Source organism: Scyliorhinus canicula, chromosome 15 (genome assembly GCF_902713615.1).
Source record: "Scyliorhinus canicula chromosome 15, sScyCan1.1, whole genome shotgun sequence".
NCBI lineage: Eukaryota > Metazoa > Chordata > Chondrichthyes > Carcharhiniformes > Scyliorhinidae > Scyliorhinus > Scyliorhinus canicula.
The window spans coordinates 128,700,141-128,722,986 of NC_052160.1; the positions used below are offsets into that span (position 1 = coordinate 128,700,141).

The 22,846-nt window shown below is 49.6% G+C and overlaps 1 protein-coding gene across 1 annotated transcript in view; it reads left to right on the top strand.

The window, feature by feature from the left end:
• The first annotated feature begins 2,352 nt into the window (after positions 1 to 2,352).
• The window catches only part of LOC119978680 (monocarboxylate transporter 1-like), a 49,947-nt gene continuing 29,453 nt past the window's right edge, over positions 2,353 to 22,846 (top strand). Inside the window, 1 exon segment of the mRNA XM_038820470.1 lies at positions 2,353 to 2,609. The gene's annotated coding sequence lies outside the window, so the exon portion shown is untranslated.

A 22,846-nucleotide genomic window follows, 5' to 3' on the forward strand; every position in this document is an offset into this window, starting at 1 on the left:
GGCACATGTCAGGAGTGTGATGGAATATTCTGCCCTTGCTTGGATGAGGGCAGCTCCAACAACACTCAAGAAGCTGCAGCCCACTTGCTTGGCATCTCTTCCACAAACATTCACTCCCTCCACCACCGATGCACAGTGGTGCATCACTGCACGACAGGAACTCATCAAGGCTCCTTAGGCAACAACTTGCAAACCCATGTCCTCTGCCATCTAGAAGGGCAAGGGCAACAGACAAATGGGCACACCACCACCTGGAAGTTCCCCTCCAAGCCACACACCATCCTGGCTTGGAATTGTATCACCGTTCCTTTGCTGTTGCTGGGTCAAAATTCTGGAACTCCCTCCCTAACAGTACTGTGGGTGTACCTACACCACGTGGATTGCAGCGGCTCAAAAAGGCAGCTCACCACCACCTTCTGAAGGACAATTAGGGATAATAATGGCTGGCGTTGTCAGCAAGGCCGACATCTCTTGAATGAATAAAAAAAAATTATGCACATGAAAAAAATTATGCCTCCCCGAGTCTCAGTCGACGCTGCTGCCACCACCGCCTACTCCGGCGTCTGGCCGCCTTGCCTGCAAGCAGCACGACTAGGGCAAGTTACGTGGGGTCCAAGATATCGTCCATCCCATGTAATATCTGGAAGGCATGATGTGGAGATGCCAGCGTTAGACTGGGGTGAGCACAGTAAGAAGTCTTACAACACCAGGTTAAAGTCCAACAGGTTTGTTTCAAACACGAGCTTTCGGAGCACTGCTCCATTCACCTAAGGAAGGAGCAGTGCTCCGAAAACTCATGTTTGAAACAAACCTGTTGGACTTTAACCAGGTGTTGTAAGACTTCTTACTATATCTGTAAGGGATTAGGGTGGGAGGCTCACAACAAGTGGTGTCTTCCACCCGGAACACACTATTCCCCCATTGCTCCTCCCTCTCCCCATTGCTCCTCCCTCTCCCCCATTGCTCCTCCCTCTCCCCCATTGCTCCTCCCTCTCCCCCATTGCTCCTCCCTCTCCCCCATTGCTCCTCCATCTCCCCCATTGCTCTTCCCCTCTCCCCCATCGACACACCCGACCCACGTACCCACGGCCGCAGCGGTGGCCCCTGATCACCGGACCCCAGATCCTGCACCCTAGACACCTTCACATGAAGTTACCTGGACTGGGTGCTGGTCCCCTCCCTGGTGCACACATCCACCCTTTTGTCGCTGAAATATCCCCAGTGCTGGAGCCCAGCCCCTGGGTGTTTGGATGTTGGCCGCTGTGTCCTAGGTGTTACCTCCCGCAGTGACCAGGCATCTCTGTCTGATTGGGATGCTGGGCAATAACTCCCACTCCCTACATGGCACACCTACCCACGGGGATCCACCTGGGATGTGTGAAGTGCTCACTTAACTACCATTGCCAATTCCCAATTAACCAAAGCCTTCAGCCGCATGGCCAGAGGCCTCCATGGTCAGTGGGAATTATGGATGGTCGGTGGGGCAGGTGGGCTTGGACTGGGCTTGCCCCCAGAATGGCCCACACGGTCCAGCGGCTGGCATGGTGTACCCATGGGTGCTGCGACGCCCACCTTCCCACCCCCCGCCTCAAGACAAGCCCAGGCCATGGGAGGCCACCTCCACTGCTCCGGAACACCCCCCCCCCCCCCGTGACGGCGATTCACCCTGACCGAGGCTGATCCCCAGTGGCTCCCCCACCCCAGTCTGAGAACTGGGGCAGCAACCCCAGTGCCCCCTGTGAGTGAAAATGGCTACTCACCTCCTCGGGTGAGCAGCAGCCCTTCTTCTGCCAGCTTCATGTATTTAAAAAGGAGGACAAATCGGTACCCGCGTGACCACTTGCTGGGGAGGCGGTTCGATCACGGGAGGCCATTAAGTGTATGGAGATTGGGCTTCAGTGGTGATTATTGGTTCTCGCCATGGTCAGGCTGGCTCCTGATTACGCCAACGGGATTGATACTGGCTCGATAGCAACCAGACCGGCGCCCGGCGCGGTTCTCGCCTCTCCCGCGATTCAACGGCTTGGTCGCGCTCCCTCTTAAGCACAACGCGGCCATTAAATCGCGCCCAGAGTTTCTGCAGGGTCCCATTAATCCTGGCCAATTTCCTTGTGGTGGGTGTACAAGTGGCTGGACTGGGATCTGTAAGTGTTCCTGCCGCTTCAGATCGCAATGGTTGGGGTGTGGGACTGACAGTCACACAGGTTCCCCCTGAAAGCGAACCATTTGGAGTTTCAGCCACAATCCATGAGCTGGGTGCACGCTGCTCTGGATACCCCTGATGTAGGTTTACAAACTGCCAGAGAAGTCACCAGTGGGGTGTGTGTGAGTGAGAGAAAGCAGCTCTGATTCCAGTCTGTTGGAGGGAGTGTCAGTTTCCTGCCAGTGTCAGCGCTGGGGAACAGAGGGTGCAATGGTCTGCTTGGCCAGATCGCTATGGCAATGTGTGTGAGCCGAGGGGGAGGAGTGGGGCTCCAGCACCACTTCATGTCGCCGCTTTAACAATGCACCGCACACAGAATGGAGCCAGGGAGGCAGCGTTAGGGCGCTCGGCAAGCTCGGCACAGGGAAAGGGTTCGTGAAGTGTAAACCCTGCCCTGAAATTCACTGTGAGCAAACCTTCAATGATTTCCTGTCTCTCCACCTTGAGCGCGAGATGTTTTTTTTGTATTGCTGGATTTATTTCACTGTCTGCTCTCTCTCTCTCTCACTCTGGCCCAGCAGAGTTGGAAAAGTTTTGTCCCAGCGTGAGTGGAGCTGATCGCTTTGCAGGAACAGTTCTCACTCGTGTTGGTCGCTGCGAAGTTTGATGTGTTTGGAAGTTGGGTTGAGTTGGGGAGGGGAGAGGGGCAGACAGCCTGTTTGGTGTTGGAGAATTGCCCCCTCCCTCTCAGAGACCCCGAGCTGTCTGTGTTGTGTTGAGGGCAATTCCCCATATGGTCCCCATATTCCGGGTGCCTTGGTGGAGGCTGCTGTATTGGGGGCTGCTGGGTTCAGCCCGGTATTTCTGGCTGCTCTGGGCTCCGGAACTCTCTGAGCCGAGTTCCTGGTGCCGCATGTGGGCCACGTGTACAGTTGTACAAAGGGAATGAGACACACAGTCCGCAGCGATGTCAGCCACTGGGGACCGGCTAGTTGCTAGTTGGAGGGTCTGGAGTGAATATATTGGGGGCAGTCGGTGGGTCTCATATACCTGTCAGAGGGGATGGGGGAAAGGAGGGATTATTTTTAGTGGGGAGTGGGGGGGGGGGGAAGCCAGGGATAGTTGCAGCTTTGACAAAGAGCCATCCGCACTCAGGAAGGCTGCCAGATCTGCGGAGATCGTCCAGTATTTGTGTCAGATTCCAGCATCCGCAGTCATTTATTTTTCTGTGTGGGGGTGTGTATGTGGGGAGGGGGGTGTTGAATGAAATGAAATGAAATTTGCTTATTGTCACGAGTAGGCTTCAATGAAGTTACTGTGAAAAGCCCCTAGTCGCCACATTCCGGCGCCTATCCGGGGAGGCTGGTACGGGAATCGAACCCTGCTGCTGGCCTGCTTTACAAGCCAGCGATTTAGCCCAGTGTGCTAATCCACGGGATGAATCTCTTTAAAGGGGGGGGGGGGGGGGGGGGGGGGGGGGGGGGAAATCTATTGGGTTTGATGATTTATGTTAAGGAGATGAACATTTGGGGGTTGTTAAGGGTAATTGTTAAAGGCGAGCGAGTGAATGTTTGTTTGAAGGGGTAATTGTTTATCGGGATGTTGAAGGAGAGGGGGGTGAATGTTTAGTTGAGGGGGTAATTGTTAAGGGCTTGTTGAAGGAGAGGGGGTAAATGGATTTTTAAAATTTAGAGCACGCGATTATTTTATCCAATTTAGCAGGGCCAATTCACCTACCCTGCACATTTTTGGGTCGTGTGGGCTAAGACCCACGCAGACACGGGGAGAATGTGTAAACTCCACATGGACAGTGACCCTGGGTGAATGTTTGGTTAAGGGACAATTGTTTATAGTGGTGTTGAAGGAGAGGGTGTGAAGGTTTGTTTTGGGAGGGGCATGAATTTCTGTTTGACATCATTACGGTTTCCTCTGTTTGTGATGATGTCTGTGGTGATCTTTGTCTATTTTGACATGTGTCGGTCCACATTTTTCCTAAACTGAGCATTCAGTGACCAAGAAAGTGTTGGCTTGTCAGCTTTCCCTATTCAGTGAGTGGTTGAAAAGTAGAGCAAGATCTCCACATAGGAAGCAACATAGAACAAAAGTTGGCCATTCAGTCTTTTAGTCCTGTTCCCCACCCAGTAGGTCTGACCCGTGGCCCCACCACAGGTAGGTTAAGGAGGCAGGTTACAAATCCACCTCGGCCAGAAAGTGAATCATACAGCTGTGCTGTTAACATCAATCTGATCCACACTGGCTACCCAGGAATGCAAGTTCCTCTGGCAACTTTCCTTTTGCCATGCAAATTGCAGTCTGGAGCTATGGACAGTGATGGTGGAGGCTCTAATTTCCTTCCATCACATGTCTGACCAGGAGTGTCCCCAACTCGGCATTGGAGTGTGTTGGGACAATTTGCAGACTGATACTCAACCTGTTTGGCCACGTTATGAATGTATCTTCCTTGGTCATAGGAGTCCTGGAGTGGGACTTGAACCCAGAGGAAGGGAAGTTAACCATTGCAGCACAAGACATCCCCATACTCTTACCAAATAAACCAATTAAAAATATATCAGTCTCAGTTTTGATTGAGAATTTCACTCCCCTTTGTGTGAGGAGGTGCTTTTTGACATCCGGTTCCATCTCTGGTCTATGCTGAGAGTGCCAATACAATAATTTGTCAAGTTCCCCTATAGCAGGGTTTCTGCTCTTGTGAGACTTTAAAAATTATTCTTTCATGAATGTGGGCATCAGTGGCTAAGGCAGGATTTGTTGCTCTTCATTATGGGCAGCACGGTAGCATGGTGGTTAGCATAAATGCTTCACAGCTCCAGAGTCCCAGGTTCGATTCCCGGCTGGGTCACTGTCTGTGGGGAGTCTGCACGTCCTCCCCGTGTGTGCGTGGGTTTCCTCCGGGTGCTCCGGTTTCCTCCCACAGTCCAAAGATGTGCGGGTTAGGTGGATTGGCCATGCTAAATTGCCCGTAGTGTCCTAAAAAGTAAGGTTAGAGGGGGGGGGGGTTGTTGAGTAACGGGTATAGGGTGGATACGTAGGTTTGAGTAGGGTGATCATTGCTCGGCACAACATCGAGGGCCGAAGGGCCTGTTCTGTGCTGTACTGTTCTATGTTCTATGTTCTATTAGTTGTCCTTGAGAAGGTGGTGGTGAGCTGCCTTCTTGAATCACTGCAGCTCATGTGGTGTAGGTACACCCACTCTGCTGTTAGGGAGGGAGTTCCAGGATTTTGATCCAATGATAGTGAAGGAACAGCAATATATTCCCAAGTCAGAATGGTGAGTGGCTTGGAAAGGAACTTGGAAGTGGTGGTGTTCCCGTGTGTCTGCTGATCTCATCCTTCTAGGTGTTAGAAGCTGTGGGTTTGGAAGGTGCTGTTGAAGGAAGCTTGGTGAGTTTCTGCTGTGCATCTTGTCGATGGTACACACCGCTGCCACTGTATGCCAATGTACCAATCAAATGGCCTTCTATGTCTTGGATAGTGTTCAGCTCCTTGAGTGTTGTTGGAGGTGCTCTCATCCAGACAAGTGGAGAGTATTGCATCACACTTGTGCATTATAGATAGAATCCCAACAGTGCAGAAGGAGGCCATTCAGCCCATCGAGTCTCACCCACCCTCCGAAAGAGCACTCTACCTTGTCCGCTCCCCCGTCCACCCCACTCTGTCCCTATAACCTAACCTGCACAACCCTGGACACTAAGTGGCAACTTACCATAACCAATCCACCTAACCTGCACATCTGTGGACTGTAGTAGGAAACCGGAGCACCCGGAGGGAACCCACGCAGACACGGGGAGAACCTACAAAACCCCACACAGACAGTGACCCAAGGCTGGAATTGAACCCACAGTGCTAACCACTGTGCCACCATGCCACTCCCCAACAGTCGTTGAGAAATCAGGGATTACTTGCCGTAGAATTCCCAGCCTCTGCTGTAATTTTCCCACACGTGCCTCTACATGAACCATTTCACTTTAATGAAGGTAGCAAAGGACAGTAAAAGTCCACGGCACAGAAAAGAAAGCTGAGGGATGTTGCATTTTGTGCATTATATAAAATCAGCAGTATAAATTAACAGTAATATAAAGGGCTACAGACTAAAAGCTGTGAGGAAGAATTAGGCAGGATGACTCTATATGGCTAGCATAGACATGATGGGCCGAATGGCCCTGTCTTTGACATCAATCTTCCACTGCTTATGTACATTTTTAACCTCTGGGTAACATTATAGAGTAATGAATGGTGGTTGTGGGGTCATGAGCTGGAGTATGGGCTCGGGGTCAAGGTGAGCATTGGGCTATGAATCATTCAGAGGGTTTAGCCATGGGTCAAAGTGAGATCCAGGTTAGGGGTCACAGTGGTGACTAGGTTAGGGGTCACAGGGATTTACCGTGCCGGTTGGGACCGTTTATAATCTGTTGTTTAATGCTGATAAGTGGGTTGGCAATAGGATGGGGAAGTTGGCAATGATTAAAGAAAATCAGCATGATCTTGGAACAGTGGAGTCAACTTGAGGATCTGTGTAGCCAACTCTTGCTCCTAATTCTGACGTTCTTATAAGTAGTCCCAGCAAAACTTTAAAATGCTTGGCTCCAAAACACAGATAATAGCAAAAAAATCAGCCTGTGGCTAAATATTTCCTTTGCTCCCATTCGTTAAGTTGGGAGTATGCAATTGGGAAAATGCACTGGGAAATTTACTCCCTAGAAATCTCAAATGCTTTGTGCCAAAACTGTGCCATAACGTTCTTAAACTGGTAACCTCTTTATTAAGGAAGTGTTCCCAATGTGTGTGGGAATCATTTTCTAATATGTAATTTTGGTGAATATTTCTCAATGTCCTGGACACACCCTTCGCTCCGACTGACACAGTTTTAATTTCCAGATGGCTTTATTAGATTGAATCTTAATGCCTACTCATTGTACCTAACCAAATGCACACTCATTGTGCCTAACCAAACCTGTTTAATGTGTGTCTCACTCTCTGGCTGTGTATAGATAAATCATGTGGGGTTTTAGAACACACAGTGCAGAAGGAGGCTATTCGGCCCATCGAGTCTGCACCGACCCACTTAAGCCCTCACGTCCACCCTATCCCCGTAACCCAATAACCCCTCCTAACCTTTTTGGTCGCTAAGGACAATTTATCACGGCCAATCCACCTAACCTGCACGTTTTTGGATTGTGGGGGGGGGGAAACCGGAGCACCCGGAGGAAACCCACGCAGACACGGGGAGAACGTGCAGATTCTGCACAGACAGTGACCCAGCGGGGAATCGAACCTGGGACCCTGGCGCTGTGAAGCCGCAGTGCTAGCCACTTGTGCTGCCGTGCTGCCCTAACGTTTTAGTGAGGGCTGTTCAATTTTAAGTTACCACAGCAGGAGTGAAGGTGAGAGTTTAGGAGAAGGTGGGGTGGTGTGTGAGAGCCTGCAATATTTTTTAAAAAATTTTGGTTACCCAATTTTTTTTTCCAATTAAGGGGCTAGCCACTTGTGCTGCCGTGCTGCCCTAACGTTTTAGTGAGGGCTGTTCAATTTTAAGTTACCACAGCAGGAGTGAAGGTGAGAGTTTAGGAGAAGGTGGGGTGGTGTGTGAGAGCCTGCAATATTTTTTTTAAAATTTAGGTTACCCAATTTTTTTTTCCAATTAAGGGGCAATTTAGCGTGGCCAATCCACCTACTCTGCACATTTTTGGGTTGTGAGGGCAAAACCCACGCAGACAAGGGAGAATGTGCAAACTCCACACGGACAGTGACCCAGAGCCGGGATCGAACCTGGGACCTCAGCGTCGTGAGGCAGCTGTGCTAACCACTAGGCCACCGTGCTGCCCTGAGCCTGCGATATTTTACCCCAGGAACGTGTTGTGACAGAAACCATTGGATCCTTTGGTGAAAATTATAAATTTAATTTGAAACAGAGAAAGATACGAAGTGAGAGGGAGCGGAGGAGTGAAATGAGCTCGGCCTTGCTTCAGCAAAGAGTTAGCGCAAAGCAAATAGGGTGGACCAAACGACCTAATTTAGCATTGGAAATTCTTTTGGTTGTTCTAAACTCGGTCATTGCTCCCCCCCCCCCCCCCCCCCCCCCCAGCACAACTTCTGCCCTGGGTAGGATGTGTAGGAAATTTCTACAACATTTCTGCTGCCCAGACTCCGAGAGAGAGAGGCAGGGACAGAGTGAATAATGTGAGCAACAGAGACAAAGGCAAGGAGCAGGACGCGGACCGAGGGCAGAATTTTAGGGCTGGTTCCACTGATGTCAATGGATATTTGAACGTCCTGTCACGTTTTGCTGCCCCGTCGCAGTGGGGTTGTAAAATTCTGTCACAGGTGTTTGGGACGGAGAGGAACACCACCAGGAACAAACCAAAACAGAGTTTAAAAAGTGAGAAGTGCACATCGGTCTTCTTCGGCAACCACTCGCTAACGAGTTTGATTTTCCACCTGAGAAACTCAGCGTTACTGGTCATGGTTGCTTGGGACCTTGCGAGGCTGATGAGCCCGATCCGAGAGCCACATCTCCGACCTTGGCACCTTGGCAGGTGTTTCTGGGAGGTGGGATAGGTCCTTGGGATTTGAGATCGCTGGTATTCCTTTCTCAGGCCACTTTTCTCGGCCTTCTCTTGCCATCGGGTGTCCGAGAAGAATTGTGTCCCTTTGATTAGGACACAATCCAAGTAGGTCTCTTCTGAGCTAGGCTCTCTCGGGCATTGACATCTATATTGCATTTCTTGAAGGCAGCCTTCAGGGTGTCTATGAAGTGCTTCCTTTTGTCTTCCTCTTCTTTGGGAGCCTTTCTTGACATGGAGAAAGAAAACTTGTTTTGACAGTTGTGACTCTATAACGTCCTAAGTACGTGGCTGGCCCAGCAGAGTTGGTTTTGGATGATCATGGCCTCGCGCTGGTGCTCTTGGCTCTTTTAAGGGCACCGTTGTCAGTATGCCTGTCCTCCCAGCTGATGCGGAGAATCCGTCTCAGGCGGAATTGATGGTACCTCTCCAGGGTCTTGAGGTTTCTGGTAGTCCCAGGTTTCTGAGTCATATAGAAGAGTTGGGAGGACTTGTACACAAGGTTCATACACACAGGTAGAGGGAGCGAGACAGAGAGCGATAGTGAGATTGACGCACACTATGGAGGGTGGAATTGACTATGGCATTGGAGAGCGTGCAGAAAGGATTCCCGGAGATGAGGAACTTCAGTTATGAAGATAGGTTGGAGAAAGTACGACTGTTTCCTTTGGAGGGAAGAAGGCTGAGAGGAGATCTGATTGAGGTGTTCAAAATCATGAGGGATCTGGACAGAATAGATCATCGGGAGAAACTGTTCCTGCTCGTGAAAGGATTGAGAACGAGAGGGTGGAGATTTTAAACTGATTGGCAAAAGAAGTTTTCATTTAGTGTTTAAAGTCTGGAATGCGCTGTGAAGGAATAAGGATCAAATTATATGGAATTAATACAGGAATTTTAGGTTAAAAGTTACTTTGAGTAAATGTCCAGTAAAAAAACTATGGTTTACTCCTCTCACAGTAATGAATTCATTGACTACACTAGCACATAAGAATATAGTGCTAGCCCTGATAATTAAAACCACAATCCGATAAAAGAATGTCGAGCCTTGAATTTTATTATCATGTTGGACACTGTACTTTGAGCAAATTTGATCAACGTACCATTGCCTTTGATCCAGTTTTCAAGATTATGGGCGACACAGTAGCACAGTAGTTAGCTCCGTTGCTTCACAGCGCCAGGGACCTGGGTTCGATCCCTGGCTTGGGTCACTGTCTGTGCGGAGTCTGCACTTTCTCCCCGTCTCTGTGTGGGTTTCCTTTGGGTGCTCTGGTTTCCTCCCAAAAGTCCCGAAAGATGTGCTTGTTAGGTAATTTGGACATTCTGAATTCTCCCTCCGTGTACCCGAACAGGCACCGGAGTGTGGCGACTAGCGGATTTCCACACTAACTTCATTTCATCTTCTACTTTACTATTCCATTCCAATTCTCTTCCCACACCTAGTGGTGCTCTGAGGCAAAACTTTTGTCTGTTTCCGTAGCTAGTTATTACTGGAATAGGTCGCTAGTCTGTTGCCAGGGGCTTAGAACAGTGTTTTTCAAACTTTTTTCCGGGGACCCATTTTTACCAACCGACCAACCTTTGCGACCCGCGCCGGCCGACCTTTGCCACCCACCATTTTCTCTTACTTTGTTTGCTGCTGACAAAATGGAGGAAATGGTTTTGGGACCCTTTGGGCCTCGTACACGCTCCTCCAATGGAACCTGTTGGATGAAGGTGAAGCCTTCCAGTGTCGGAAAGTATGGAGTCTCCATCTGTCTAAAGTTAAGCTACACAGCTCAATTGTGGCACAGAACATGCGGAAATAAGGCTCTGTCAGCGAGACTGTCTTTCCCAATCTTAAATGTGACACCCAGATCCTGACCATTCTTGGAGTAACATCAAAGTTCAGAAAGAAACCAATCACATCATTTTCCCCAAATTTTTTGCAGCCAGCATGTAACAATGGCGGCTGCGAGCGGTCTTCAAAAAGGCTGCGACCATATTTTTAAAAATGCGGCCACCCTGTGCATGCGCACCGATAAGCGGGCACGCATGCGCAGTCCGGCCGCATTTTTTTAGTATGGTCGCAGCCTTTTTGAAGGCCGCTTGCAGCCGGCATTGTTAAAAGCCGGCTGCTGCGGCTGTCGTGCACAAATTTGTGCAATCGGGAGCGCCGCGACACCCGCTCGCAACCCACCGGCGGGTCACGCCCCCAACTTTGAAAATGCCTGGTTTAGATCTTGGAGGGGCGCCACTTCACATCCAAGTGTGGCTGACCAGGAGACTCTCCCACTCTCACTGCCAGCCATTGCCGTGTTTGGAAGGATTTACAGGTTGATGCACTCAACCTCTTTGACCGCGTTATGAATGCACCTTCTAGGGCAGCACCGTGGCACAGTGGTTAGCCCTGCTGCCTCACGGCGCTGAGGTCCCAGGTTCAATCCCGGCTCTGGGTCACTGTCCGTGTGGAGTTTGCACATTCTCCCCGTGTCTGCGTGGGTTTCACCCCCACAACCCAAAGATGTGCAGGGTAGGTGGATTGGCCACGTTAAATTGCCCCTTAATTGGAAAAAATGAATTGGGTACTGAAATGAAGTCAAAATAAAATGAATTGTTTTGACCCAGGGTGGCTTCGAACCCACAGCTTCTGTCTCAGAGGCAGGGGCGCTACCCACTGCGTCACAAGACCTAACCCTTAATTATGCAACCCCAAAAGGTAATTATAAATAGCTCAACCCAAATTAGAATCATTTGAGATCTGTTAGACTCAGATCTGTTCTAACGCGTCTCACATACTCAGGGATTCGGGTAATTTTACTTAATATTTGAGGGCTATACTTACTTTAATTTTGTAGAAATAAGAATTAGCTTTCTGTTTCTTTGGGGGATTTGTCGAACGTTGTGTTTTATATCACATATAAACCACCTGATTACATAGAACAGTACAGCACAGAACAGGTCCTTTGTCCCTCGATGTTGTGCCGAGCATTGTCCGAAACCAAGGTCAAGCTATCCCACTCCCTGTCATTCTGGTGTGCTCCATGTGCCTATCCAATAACCACTTGAAAGTTCCTAAAGTGTCCGACTCCACTATCACAGCAGGCAGTCCATTCCACACCCTTACCACTCTCTGAGTAAAGAACCTACCTCGAATATCCCCCCTATATCTCCCACCCTGAATCTTATACAGTAGTCCCCCGTTATAACGCGGGTGTTGGGGTCCAAGACAGCCACCTGCGTTACATCCGAGCCGCGGATCATTTTATCATTCAAAACTCATACGAACAGTCATTTGGAATTTTAAACTATATAAACTTAAACTAAACTCATATAAACGTATCATCAGCAACAACGCAGGGTAGAAGTGTGGAGGCAGGAATTCTGTAATTTGAGAAACAGGATTTGGACATCACACATTTTGAAGGAGTACTGAGAAAAAGCCTCGCAACACTGCGCCCGGAGGCGTACAGACTGTTCGAAGCGGAGCAGAGACCACAGGGCAAGTGACTGCAGATGTCAACATCCAAGCTTTAAAACTGAGCCCACTCCCCAATGCCCGCGAATAAGGGTTCCCCTTCCTGAATGCAGCCCATCACTCTCGCTGCTGTCAGCAGGCTTGTTTGCTAAAAATAATCCGCTCCCCGACTGGAAACCTGAAGTTGCCCCAGCTCCGTCCCAGTACAAGTAAGTTGGGGGTCCATAAGCCCCCCCACCGTATATCGCGAACCGCGGTATTGCGGGGCGCGGTATAACGGGGGACTACTGTAGTTATGCCCCCTTGTAACAACTACATCCACCCGAAGAAATAGTCTCTGAACGTCCACTCTATCCCCCTCATCATCTTATAAACCTCTATTAAGTCGCCTCTCATCCTCCTCCGCTCCAAAGAGAAAAGCCCGAGCTCCCTCAACCTTTCTTCATAAGACCTATCCTGCAAAACAGGCAGCATCCTGGTAAATCTCCTTTGCACCCTTTCCAATGCTTCCACATCCTTCCCATAATGAGGTGACCAGAACTGCACACAATACTCCAAATGTGGTCTCACCAGGGTCATGTATATTTGCAGCACAACCCAGCGGCTCTTAAACTCAAACCCCCTGTTATTAACGCTAACACGTTAATAACATGTATAAGCCTTCTTCATGGCGCTATCCACTTAAGTGACAACCTTCAGAGACCTGTGGACATGAACCTCAAGATCTCTCTGTTCCTCCACATTCCTCAGAACCCTGCCATTGACCCTGTAATCCGCATTCAAATTTGTCCTACCAAAATGAATCACCTCGCACTTATCAGGGTTAAACTCCATCTGCCATTTTTCGGCTCAGCTCTGCATCCTATCAATGTCTCTTTGCAGCCTACAACAGCCCTCCACCTCATCCACTACTCCGCCAACCTTGGTGTCATCAGCAAATTTACTGATCCACCCTTCAGCCCCCTCCGCCAAGTCATTGATAAAAATCACAAACAGCAGAGGACCCAGCACTGATCCCTGTGGTACACCGCTGGTAACTGGTCTCCAGTCTGAACATTTTCCATCCACCACCACCCTCTGTCTTCTATGTGATAGCCAGTTACTTATCCAATTGGCCAAATTTCCCTCTATCCCACACCTCCTTACGTTCTTCATGAGCTGACCATGGGGAACCTTATCAAATGCCTTACTAAAATCCATGTATACAACATCAACTGCTCTACCTTCATCTACACACTTCGTTACCTCCTCAAAGAATTCAATCAAATTTGTGAGGCAAGACTTACCCTTCATGAATCTGTGTTGACTATCCCTGATTAAGCTGCATCTTTCCAAATGGTCATAAATCCTATCCTTTAGGAAATCCTATTTCCATTAACTTACCTTCCACCAAAGTAAGACTAACTGGCCTATAATTACCAGGGTAATTCTTATTCTCTTTCTTGAACAGACAAACACCATTCATCACTCACCAGTCCTCTGGCACTATCCCCGTGGACAGTGAATACCCAAAGATCAAAGCCAAAGGCTCTGCAATCTCATCCCTTGCCTCCCAAAGACTCCTTGGATATATCTCATCTGGCCCAGGGGACTTGTCGACCCTCAGGTTTTTCAAAATTGCTAATACATCCTTCCTCAGAACATCTACCTCCTCCAGCCTACCCACCTGTATCACACTCTCATCTTCAAAAACATGGCCCCTCTCCTTGGTGAACACTGAAGAAAAATATTTATTCAACACCTCCTATTTCTTCTGACTCCATGCACAAGTTCCCACTACTGTCCTTGACCGGCCCTATCTTCACCCTGGTCATTCTTTTATTTCTCACATAAGAGTAAAAAGCCTTGGGGTTTTCCTTGATCTGACCTGCCAAGGACTTCTCATGCCCCCTCCTAGCTCTCCTAAGCCCTTTTTTTAAAGCTCATTCCTTGCTACCTTGTAACCCTCAAGCGACCCAACTGAACCTTGTTTTCTCATCCTTACATACTCTTCCTTTTTCCTCTTGACAAGACATTCAACCTCTTTTGTGAACCATGGTTCCCTCACACGGCCATTTACTCCCTGCCTGACAGGGACATATCTATCAAGGACACGCAGTATTTGTTCCTTGAACAAGCTCAACTTTTCATTTGTGCCTTTCCCTGACAGTTTCTGTTCCCATCTTATGCTCCCTAATTCTTGTCTAATCGCATCATAATTAGCCCTCCCCCAATTATAAACCTTGCCCTGCCGTATGGCCCTATCCCTCTCCATTGCAATAGTGAAAGACGCCGAATTGTGGTCACTATCTCCAAAGTGCTCTCCCACAAACAAATTTAACACTTGGTCTGGTTTATTACCCAGTACCAAATCCAAGGTGGCTCCCCCTCTTGTCGGTCTATCCACATATTGTGTCAGGAAATCCTTCTGCACACACTGTACAAAAACTGCCCCATCCGAACTGTTCGACCTATAGAGGTTCCAATCAATATTTGGAAAGTTAAAGTCACCCATGGCAACTACCCTGAGACCTCCACACCTATCCATAATCTGTTTTGCAATTTCTTCCTCCACATCTCTATTACTATTTGGGGGCCTATAGAAAACTCCTAACAATGTGACCGCTTCTTTCCTATTTCTAACTTCGGCCCATATTACCTCAGTTGCTTGCTTCCATATCACAATGGATTTGTGCGCGTTTAAAATTGTTTCATTGTTTCATCACCTATCGTACAGATGTTGCCGGTCACTAAGGTATGACCCCTGAAGTGTTGGGGCGCTACAATGAGCCTCAGTACCCTTGTTCTGAGATCTGCTGCTGTGTTGTGCTGACTGTGGCATCAGAGTAGGCCAAGATTAGGCTGAGCCTAATCTGTGTGTGTCTCTCTCTCTCGCCTTCTCTCTCTCTCTGTCGCTCACATTCTCTCTCTCTCTCGCCTTCTGCCATTCACTCCCTCCCTCTCCCTCACTCTCTCTCTTTTGCCTTCTGTCTCTTACTCTCTCTCTTGCTTTCTGTTACTCTCTCTCTTGCCTTCTGGATCTCTCGCTTGCGCTCTCTCTCTCGCCTTCTGTTACACTCTCTCTCACCTCTGACTCTCTCTTTCTCCCTCTCCATCTCTCTCTCTTTCTCTCGCCCACTGTCACTCTCTCCCTCTCTCTCACTTGGTCACTCTCTCTCTCTCGCACATTCTTTCTCTCTCACCTTCTGTCACTTTTTCTCTCTCACTCTCCCTCACCCTCTGACACTCTCACTCTCTCTCTTGCCCTCTGTCACTGTCTCGCTTTCGCCTTCTGAGCATTAATTCCACCTCCCGCCCACCTTGCTCCTGTGGCCAAAAAGCCATATGACATCCATTGTCTAGACCAAGAGTCTTGAGTGAAGTCTGACTGTCTCTGAAATTATTCTGGCCCCTCAATAACCCTGAGGCAGGCATGGCCCAGAGCTGCCTTTGGTCATTAGGCTGATTGAGGTGTATTTGACACATTCCACATGGTTATGCAATGATTAACTTTACAGAATATTGGAATTACATCCTCTTAAAGATTTAATGATTGACAAAGCACTCGGACAACTGTAATTAGTGTTTAGTTTGCCAAAGGCAATGGTTCCACGACAACAGCGTCCTCCCCAAGCTCTGACCTCTTGTACTGCTGGCTCAGTTTGGCACGCATTTAGAAATCACACAACTAATACGCATGCAGATGGCATGCTCCTGTCGGAATGACCCCTGCCTCTATCCCTTCAAACAATTACCCCCTGTGATATCATTAGGTTCCTCTCCATGTATATTTGTGTCGACCTCATTGTTTCTGCATTATTGTCTATCTGTCTTTGTAACTGGTATTGGCTGTCCGCCATTCTCTGTCTTACCTTCTGCCAATCTGTCTCACCTTCTGTCACTCTCTGTCTCACCTTCTGTCACTCTCTGCCTCACCTTCTGTAATTCTCTGCCTCACCTTCTGTCACTCTCTGCCTCACCTTCTGTCACTCTCTGCCTCACCTTCTGTCACTCTCTGTCTCACCTTCTGTCACTCACTCTCTCGCCTTCTGTCACCCACTCTCTGTCTCGCCTTCTGTAACTCTCACTCTCACCCTCTGTCACTCACACTCTCTCGCCTTCTGTCACTCACTCTCGCCTTCTGTCACTCACTCTCGCCTTCTATCACTCTCGCTCGCCTTCTGTCACTCACTCTCGCCTTCTGTCACACACTCTCTCACCTTCTGTCACTCACACTCTCTCGCCTTCTGTCACTCACTCTCGCCCTCTGTCACTCACACTCTCTCGCCTTCTGTCACTCACACTCTCTCGCCTTCTGTCACTCACTTTCGCCTTCTGTCACTCACACTCTCTCGCCTTCTGTCACTCACTCTCTCGCCTTCTGTCACTCTCTCGCCTTCTGTCACTCACACTCTCTCGCCTTCTGTCACTCATCTCTCTCGCCTTCTGTCACTCACACTCTCTCGCCTTCTGTCACTCACTCTCGCCTTCTGTCACTCACTCTCTCTCGCCTTCTTTCACTCACTCTCTCGCCTTCTGTCACTCACTCTCGCCTTCTGTCACTCACTCTCTCGCCATCTGTCACTCACACTCTCTCGCCTTCTGTCACTCACTCTCGCCTTCTGTCACTCACTCTCTCTCGCCTTCTATCACTCTCTCTCGCCTTCTGTCACACTCTCTCGCCTTCTGTCACTTTCTCTCGCCTTCTGTCAGTCTCTCTCGCCTTCTGTCATTCACTCTCTCGCCTTCTGTGCCTCACACTCTCTCGCCTTCTGTCACTTACTCTCGCCTTCTGTCACACACTCTCTCTCGCCTTCTGTCACTCACTCTCTCTCGCCTTCTGTCACTCACACTCTCTCGCCTTCGTCACTCATTCTCTCGCCTTCTGTCACACACTCTCTCGCCTTCTGTCACTCACTCACTCGTCTCCTGTCACTCACTCTCTCTCGTCTTCTGTCACACACACTCTCTCGTCTTCTGTCACACACACTCTCGCCTTCTGTCACTCACTCTCTCGCCTTCTGTCACTCTCTCTCGCCTTCTGTCACACACACTCTCTCGCCTTCTGTCACTCACTCTCTCGCCTTCTGTCACTCTCTCTCGCCTTATGTCACTCACACTCTCTTGTCTTCTGTCACTCTCACTCTCTCGCCTTCTGTCACTCACACTCTCTCGCCTTCTGTCACTCACTCACTCTCGCCTTCTGTCACTCACTCTCTCTCGCCTTCTGTCACTCACTCTCTCTCGCCTTCTGTCACTCACTCTCGCCTACTGTCACTCACTCTCTTGCCTTCTGTCACTCACACTCTCTTGCCTTCTGTCACTCACTCTCGCCTTCTGTCACTCACTCTCTCTCGCCTTCTGTCACTCACTCTCGCCTACTGTCACTCACTCTCTCGCCTTCTGTCACTCACACTCTCTCGCCTTCTGTCACTCACTCTCGCGTTCTGTCACTCACTCTCTCTTGTCTTCTGTCACTTTCTCTTGTCTTCTGTCACTCACTCTCTCGCCTTCTGTCACTCTCTCTCGTCTTCTGTCACTCACTCTCTCTCGCCTTCTGTCACTCACTCTCTCTCGCCATCTGTCACACTCTCTCTCGCATTCTGTCACTCTCTCTCGCCTTCTGTCACTCTCTCTCTCACCTTCTGTCACTCTCTTGCCTTCTGTCACTTTCTCGCCTTCTGTCACTCACTTTCTCTCACCTTCTGTCACTCTCTCTCTCGCCTTCTGTCACTCACACTCTCTCGCCTTCTGTCACTCACTCTCTCTCGCCTTCTGTCACTCACTCTCTCGCCTTCTGTCACTCTCTCTCGCCTTCTGAAACTCTCTCTCGCCTTCTGTCACTCACTCTCTCTCGCCTCCTGTCACTCACTCTCTCTCGCCTTCTGTCACTCACTCTCTCGCCTTCTGTCAATCACTCTCTCTTGCCTTCTGTCACTCTCTCTCGCCTTCTGTCACTCACTTTCTCTCACCTTCTGTCACACTCTCTCTCTCGCCTTCTGTCACTCTCTCGCCTTCTGTCACTCACACTCTCGTCTTCTGTCACTCACTCTCTCGCCTTCTGTCACTCACTCGCCTTTGTCACTCACTCTCTCGCCTTCTGTCACTCACTCTCTCTCGCCTTCTGTCACTCACTCTGTCGCCTTCTGTCACTCTCTCTCGCCTTCTGTCACTCTCGCCTTCTGTCACTCACTCTATCGCCTTCTGTCACTCACTCTCACGCCTTCTGTCACTCACTCTCTCGCCTTCTGTCACTCACTCTCTCTCACCCTCTTTCACTCACTCTCTCGCCTTCTGTCACTCTCTCTCGCCTTCTGTCACTCACTCACTCACCTTCTGTCACTCACCCTCTCTCGCCTTCTGTCACTCTCTCTCGCCTTCTGTCACTCACTCTCTCGCCTTCTGTCACTCACTCTCTCTCGCCTTCTGTCACTCTCTCTCGCCTCATGTCACTCTCTCTCGCCTTCTGTAACTCTCTCTCGCCTTCTGTCACTCACTCTCTCTCGCTTTCTGTCACTCACTCTCTCTCGCCTTCTATCACTCTCTCTCGCCTTCTGTCACTCTCTCTCTCGCTTTCTCTCACTCACTCTCTCTCGCCTTCTGTCACTCACTCTTTCTCACCTTCTGTCACTCACACTCTCGCCTTCTGTCACTCACTCTCGCCTTCTGTCACTCACTCTCTCGCCTTCTGTCACTCACACTCTTGTCTTCTGTCACTCACTCTCTCTCGCCTTCTGTCACTCACTCTCTCGCCTTCTGTCACTCACTCTCTCTCGCCTTCTGTCACTCACTTTCTCGTCTTCTGTCACTCACCCTCGCCTTCTGTTACTCACTCTCTCGCCTTCTGTCACTCACTCTCTCGTCTTCTGTCACTCACTCTCTCGTGTTCTGTCACTCACTCTCTCGTGTTCTGTCAATCACTCTCTCGTCTTCTGTCACTCACTCTCTCTCGCCTTCTGTCACTCTCTCTCGCCTTCTGTCACTCACTCTCGTCGTCTGTCAATCACTCTCTCGTCTTCTGTCACTCATTCTCTCTCGCCTTCTGTCACTCTCTCTCGCCTTCTGTCACTCACTCTCTCTTCCTTCTGTCACTCACTCTCTCTCGTCTTCTGTCACTCACACTCTCGCCTTCTGTCACTCACTTTCTCTCCCCTTCTGTCACTCACTCTCTCTCGCCTTCTGTCACTCTCTCTTGCTTTCTGTCACTCACTCTCTCGCCTTCTGTCACTCTCTCTCTCGCCTTCTGTCACTCACTCTCTCTCGCCTTCTGTCACTCACTCTCTCTCGCCTTCTGTCACTCTCTCGCCTTCTGTCACTCTCTCTCGCCTTCTGTCACTCACTCTCTCTCGCCTTCTGTCACTCACTCTCTCTCGCCTTCTGTCACTCACTCTCTCTTGCGTTCTGTTACTCTCTTTTTCTCTCTTGTCCTCTGTCACTCCCGTTTTCTCTCGCCCTGAATTAACTAAGTCCTGGGCTTTTAGGGCTGGAAGACGCCGGGGGGGAGTGTGGATGTGTTTTTTGGAAGCCGGGTGGGAGGGAACAAAGGGTATAATCACGGGGGCAGCCCCCCCCCCCCCCCCCCTTCCCAAAGATGTGTGTTTAAAAAGTAGTCCTATCTGCTCCCACCTGCGTCTACGTGCCAACTATTATCTGGGTCAATAGGTTTGTTGACAAAACCAGTTGCCGATTAATGATTTATTTAAATATGGGAAAAGGCTGCCAATTTGAGCGCCCGTCCGCCATCCAGAGTATGGGGGATAGCGCTGGGGTTGGGGCGAAGCTGTTGGGCGAGCCTCCCTTTAGATTTTACACCAATAACATGCCATTGGCGGGGGGAGTGCAGCAAAATCTAGCCCAATGTTTGAATAAGATCACCTCTCATTCTTTTAAATCCAACGAGAATACTCCCAAACAACCTGTCTCTCCCACTTCCTCTGGCTGCGGGATTGAACCCGGTGGATCTGGGTGGGTTGGAATCTTCATGTCGTTCCTGTGTTGGAGGCAATTGTTGGCCAATCACCTCCCTCCTGAACAGGGGAGGGATTTTCCAATTGGCTGCTTCCCAGATTTTCCCATCCCGCCTGCGACGATGCCTGCTGCTGGCTAGACTGGAAAAGCTTTGCCCAGGCTCTCCGCAAACCCCATTATTGGGTTTCAGAAAACATGAGCACATCCAAAGCTCTGCTACCTGAGCTCACTGACCTACGATGGCTCTGAAGAGCCATACGATAGCGGAGCAGAATTAGGCCATTCAGCCCATCGGGTCTGCTCCACCATTCAATCATGCCTGATATGTTTCTCATCCCCATTCTCTTCCCTTCTCCCCATAACCTCTGATCTCCTTATTAATCAAGAACCTCCTATCTATCTCGGTCATAAAGACACTCAGTGATTTGGCCTCCACAGCCTTCTGTGACATTGAGTTCCACAGATTTACCAGCCTCTGGCTGAAGTAATACCTCTTTATTTTTGTTTTAATGGATCATCCCTTCAGCCTGAGGTTGGGCCCTTGGGTTCTAGTTTCTTCTACTAATGGAAACATCCTCCCTGCGTTCACTCTATCTAGGTCTCTCAGTATTCTGTGAATTTCAATGAGATTCCCCCCCCATCCTTCTAAGGTCCACCAAGTACAGACCCAGCAGAGCCCTCGTCCCCTCCTTTTATGACAAGTCCTTCATTCCGGAGATCATTCTTGTCAACCTCCTCTGGACCCTTAGTCTTACTCTTTGTCCAGCAGTGCCTCAATTTAACAGTTCCAATCCTTGTTTTCAAATCCCTCCATGGCCTTCCCATTCCTTTTCTCTGATCTCCTCCAGTCCCACAACCCTCCGAGATCTCTGCACACTTCAAATCCGTGTCCCTTGCGCATCCCGATTTTAATGGCTCTGCCGTTGACGGCCTGGACCCCAAGCTCTGGAATTCCATCCTAAACCTCTCCACCTGTCGACCCCACTTTGCTCCTTTAAGACGCTCCTTAAATCCTAGATCCTTGGCCAAACATTTGATCAACTGCCCTAATAGCACATTGTTTTCCAGTGTCAAATGGTTTGCTGGTGCTCATGTGAGGCACCTTGGGGAAATTTTACGATGTTAAAGGTGCTATATGCTGAGCACCCGAGTGTGCATTGGGACCATTTCATGGCCTCGACCTCGCTTTGGCTCTCAGGATGTCAGCCTGGGCAATCCTCCTGAGGGCAGCTAACTAAGAGGCTGCCCCCATGTCTGCCATGCAGCTAAGGATGGTGGGGAGATCCTTGAAGCTGCAAGTCCATCCAGAGGGACAGCAGTCCCAGTGGGTGAAGTAGGCGCTGTCACTACTGGAGAAGGAAGGCAAGGCCGCCTCTATCTTGAGGAACCCTCTGAAGAAGCATGAACTTGATAAAATAAAACAACTGTGAGGTGACCCCTATGGCCCATTGATGGCAGTGGCTCTGGTGGTGGTGGAGGGCGGAGGGGAGGGGGGGGAGTTCTTAAAACAGCAGGCTTGCGGAGGCTGTCAGCAAGCTGTCACCAGGCACCTGGCAGGTCTGGCCCCAAGCAGTGACCTTTTCAATGGTGTCCCCAATCAGCCCAGAAACGTACAGATAATTGTGCAGATTGGCTACTTCTCTAGGCCAGTGCTAACCCAGGAATGCCCACCCCTAATTGTCCTTGAGAAGGTGTTGGTGAGGCAACAGAAACAAAAGAGGAAATGCTGGAAAATCTCAGCAAGTCTGGCAGCATCTGTAGGGAGAGAAAAGAGCGAACGTTTCGAGTCCGATGACTCTTTGTCAAAGCTAACAGACAGAGAAAGTGGGAAATATTTATACTGTGGAGTGAGAATGAAAGATTAGTCATAGCCACAGAAACCCAGGGAAACCGGGTGCTAATGGCCACAGAAACCATGGGGACAGAGTGCTAACAGCAGTCCCCAGAGAGGCCAAAAGGTGTGAGAGGCCAACAGCAGCGAAACTAACTTCAGAGAATGAACTGTAAATGTGGGGGGGGGGGAAGGGGGAGGCAAAGAGGGGAAAGATGAAGGAAAGGTGGATAAAATTGGGGGAAGGGGGAAATTAAATGTATATTAAGAAAGAAAGAAATGGTAAAAGACAGTTAAAATTAAATGAAAACAAATGGGTCGAGGTGGGATAGAGCTGATCATCTGAAGTTGTTGAATTTGATGTTCAGGCCGGAAGGCTGTAGCATGCCTAACTGGAAGATGAGATGTCGTTCCTCCAGTTTGCGTTGAGCTTTACTGAAACATTGCAGCAGGCCAAGAACAGACATGTGGGCATGGGAGCAGGGTCTTTTGTTAAAATGGCAAGCAACAGGAAGGTCAGGGTCCTGAATGCACACAGACCGAAGATGCTCAGCAAAGCGATCACTCAGTCTGCGTTTAGTCTCTCCGATATAGAGGAGACCACATTGGGAGCAGCGAATGCAATAGACCAAATTGGAAGAGATGCAAGTGAAACACTGCTTAACCTGGGATGAGTGTTTGGGCCTGGGATGTTAAGCATGGAAGAGGTAAAGGGGCAGGTGTTACACCTTCTGTGATTGTATGGGAAGGTGCCATGGGTGATGGGAGAGGTACTGGGTATGGTGGAGGAGGTTGTCCTGGAGGGAATGGTCTCTGTGGAATGCTGACAGAGGGAGTGAAGGGAAGATGTGTTTGGTGGTGGCATCACGCTGGAGTTGGCGAAAATGGCG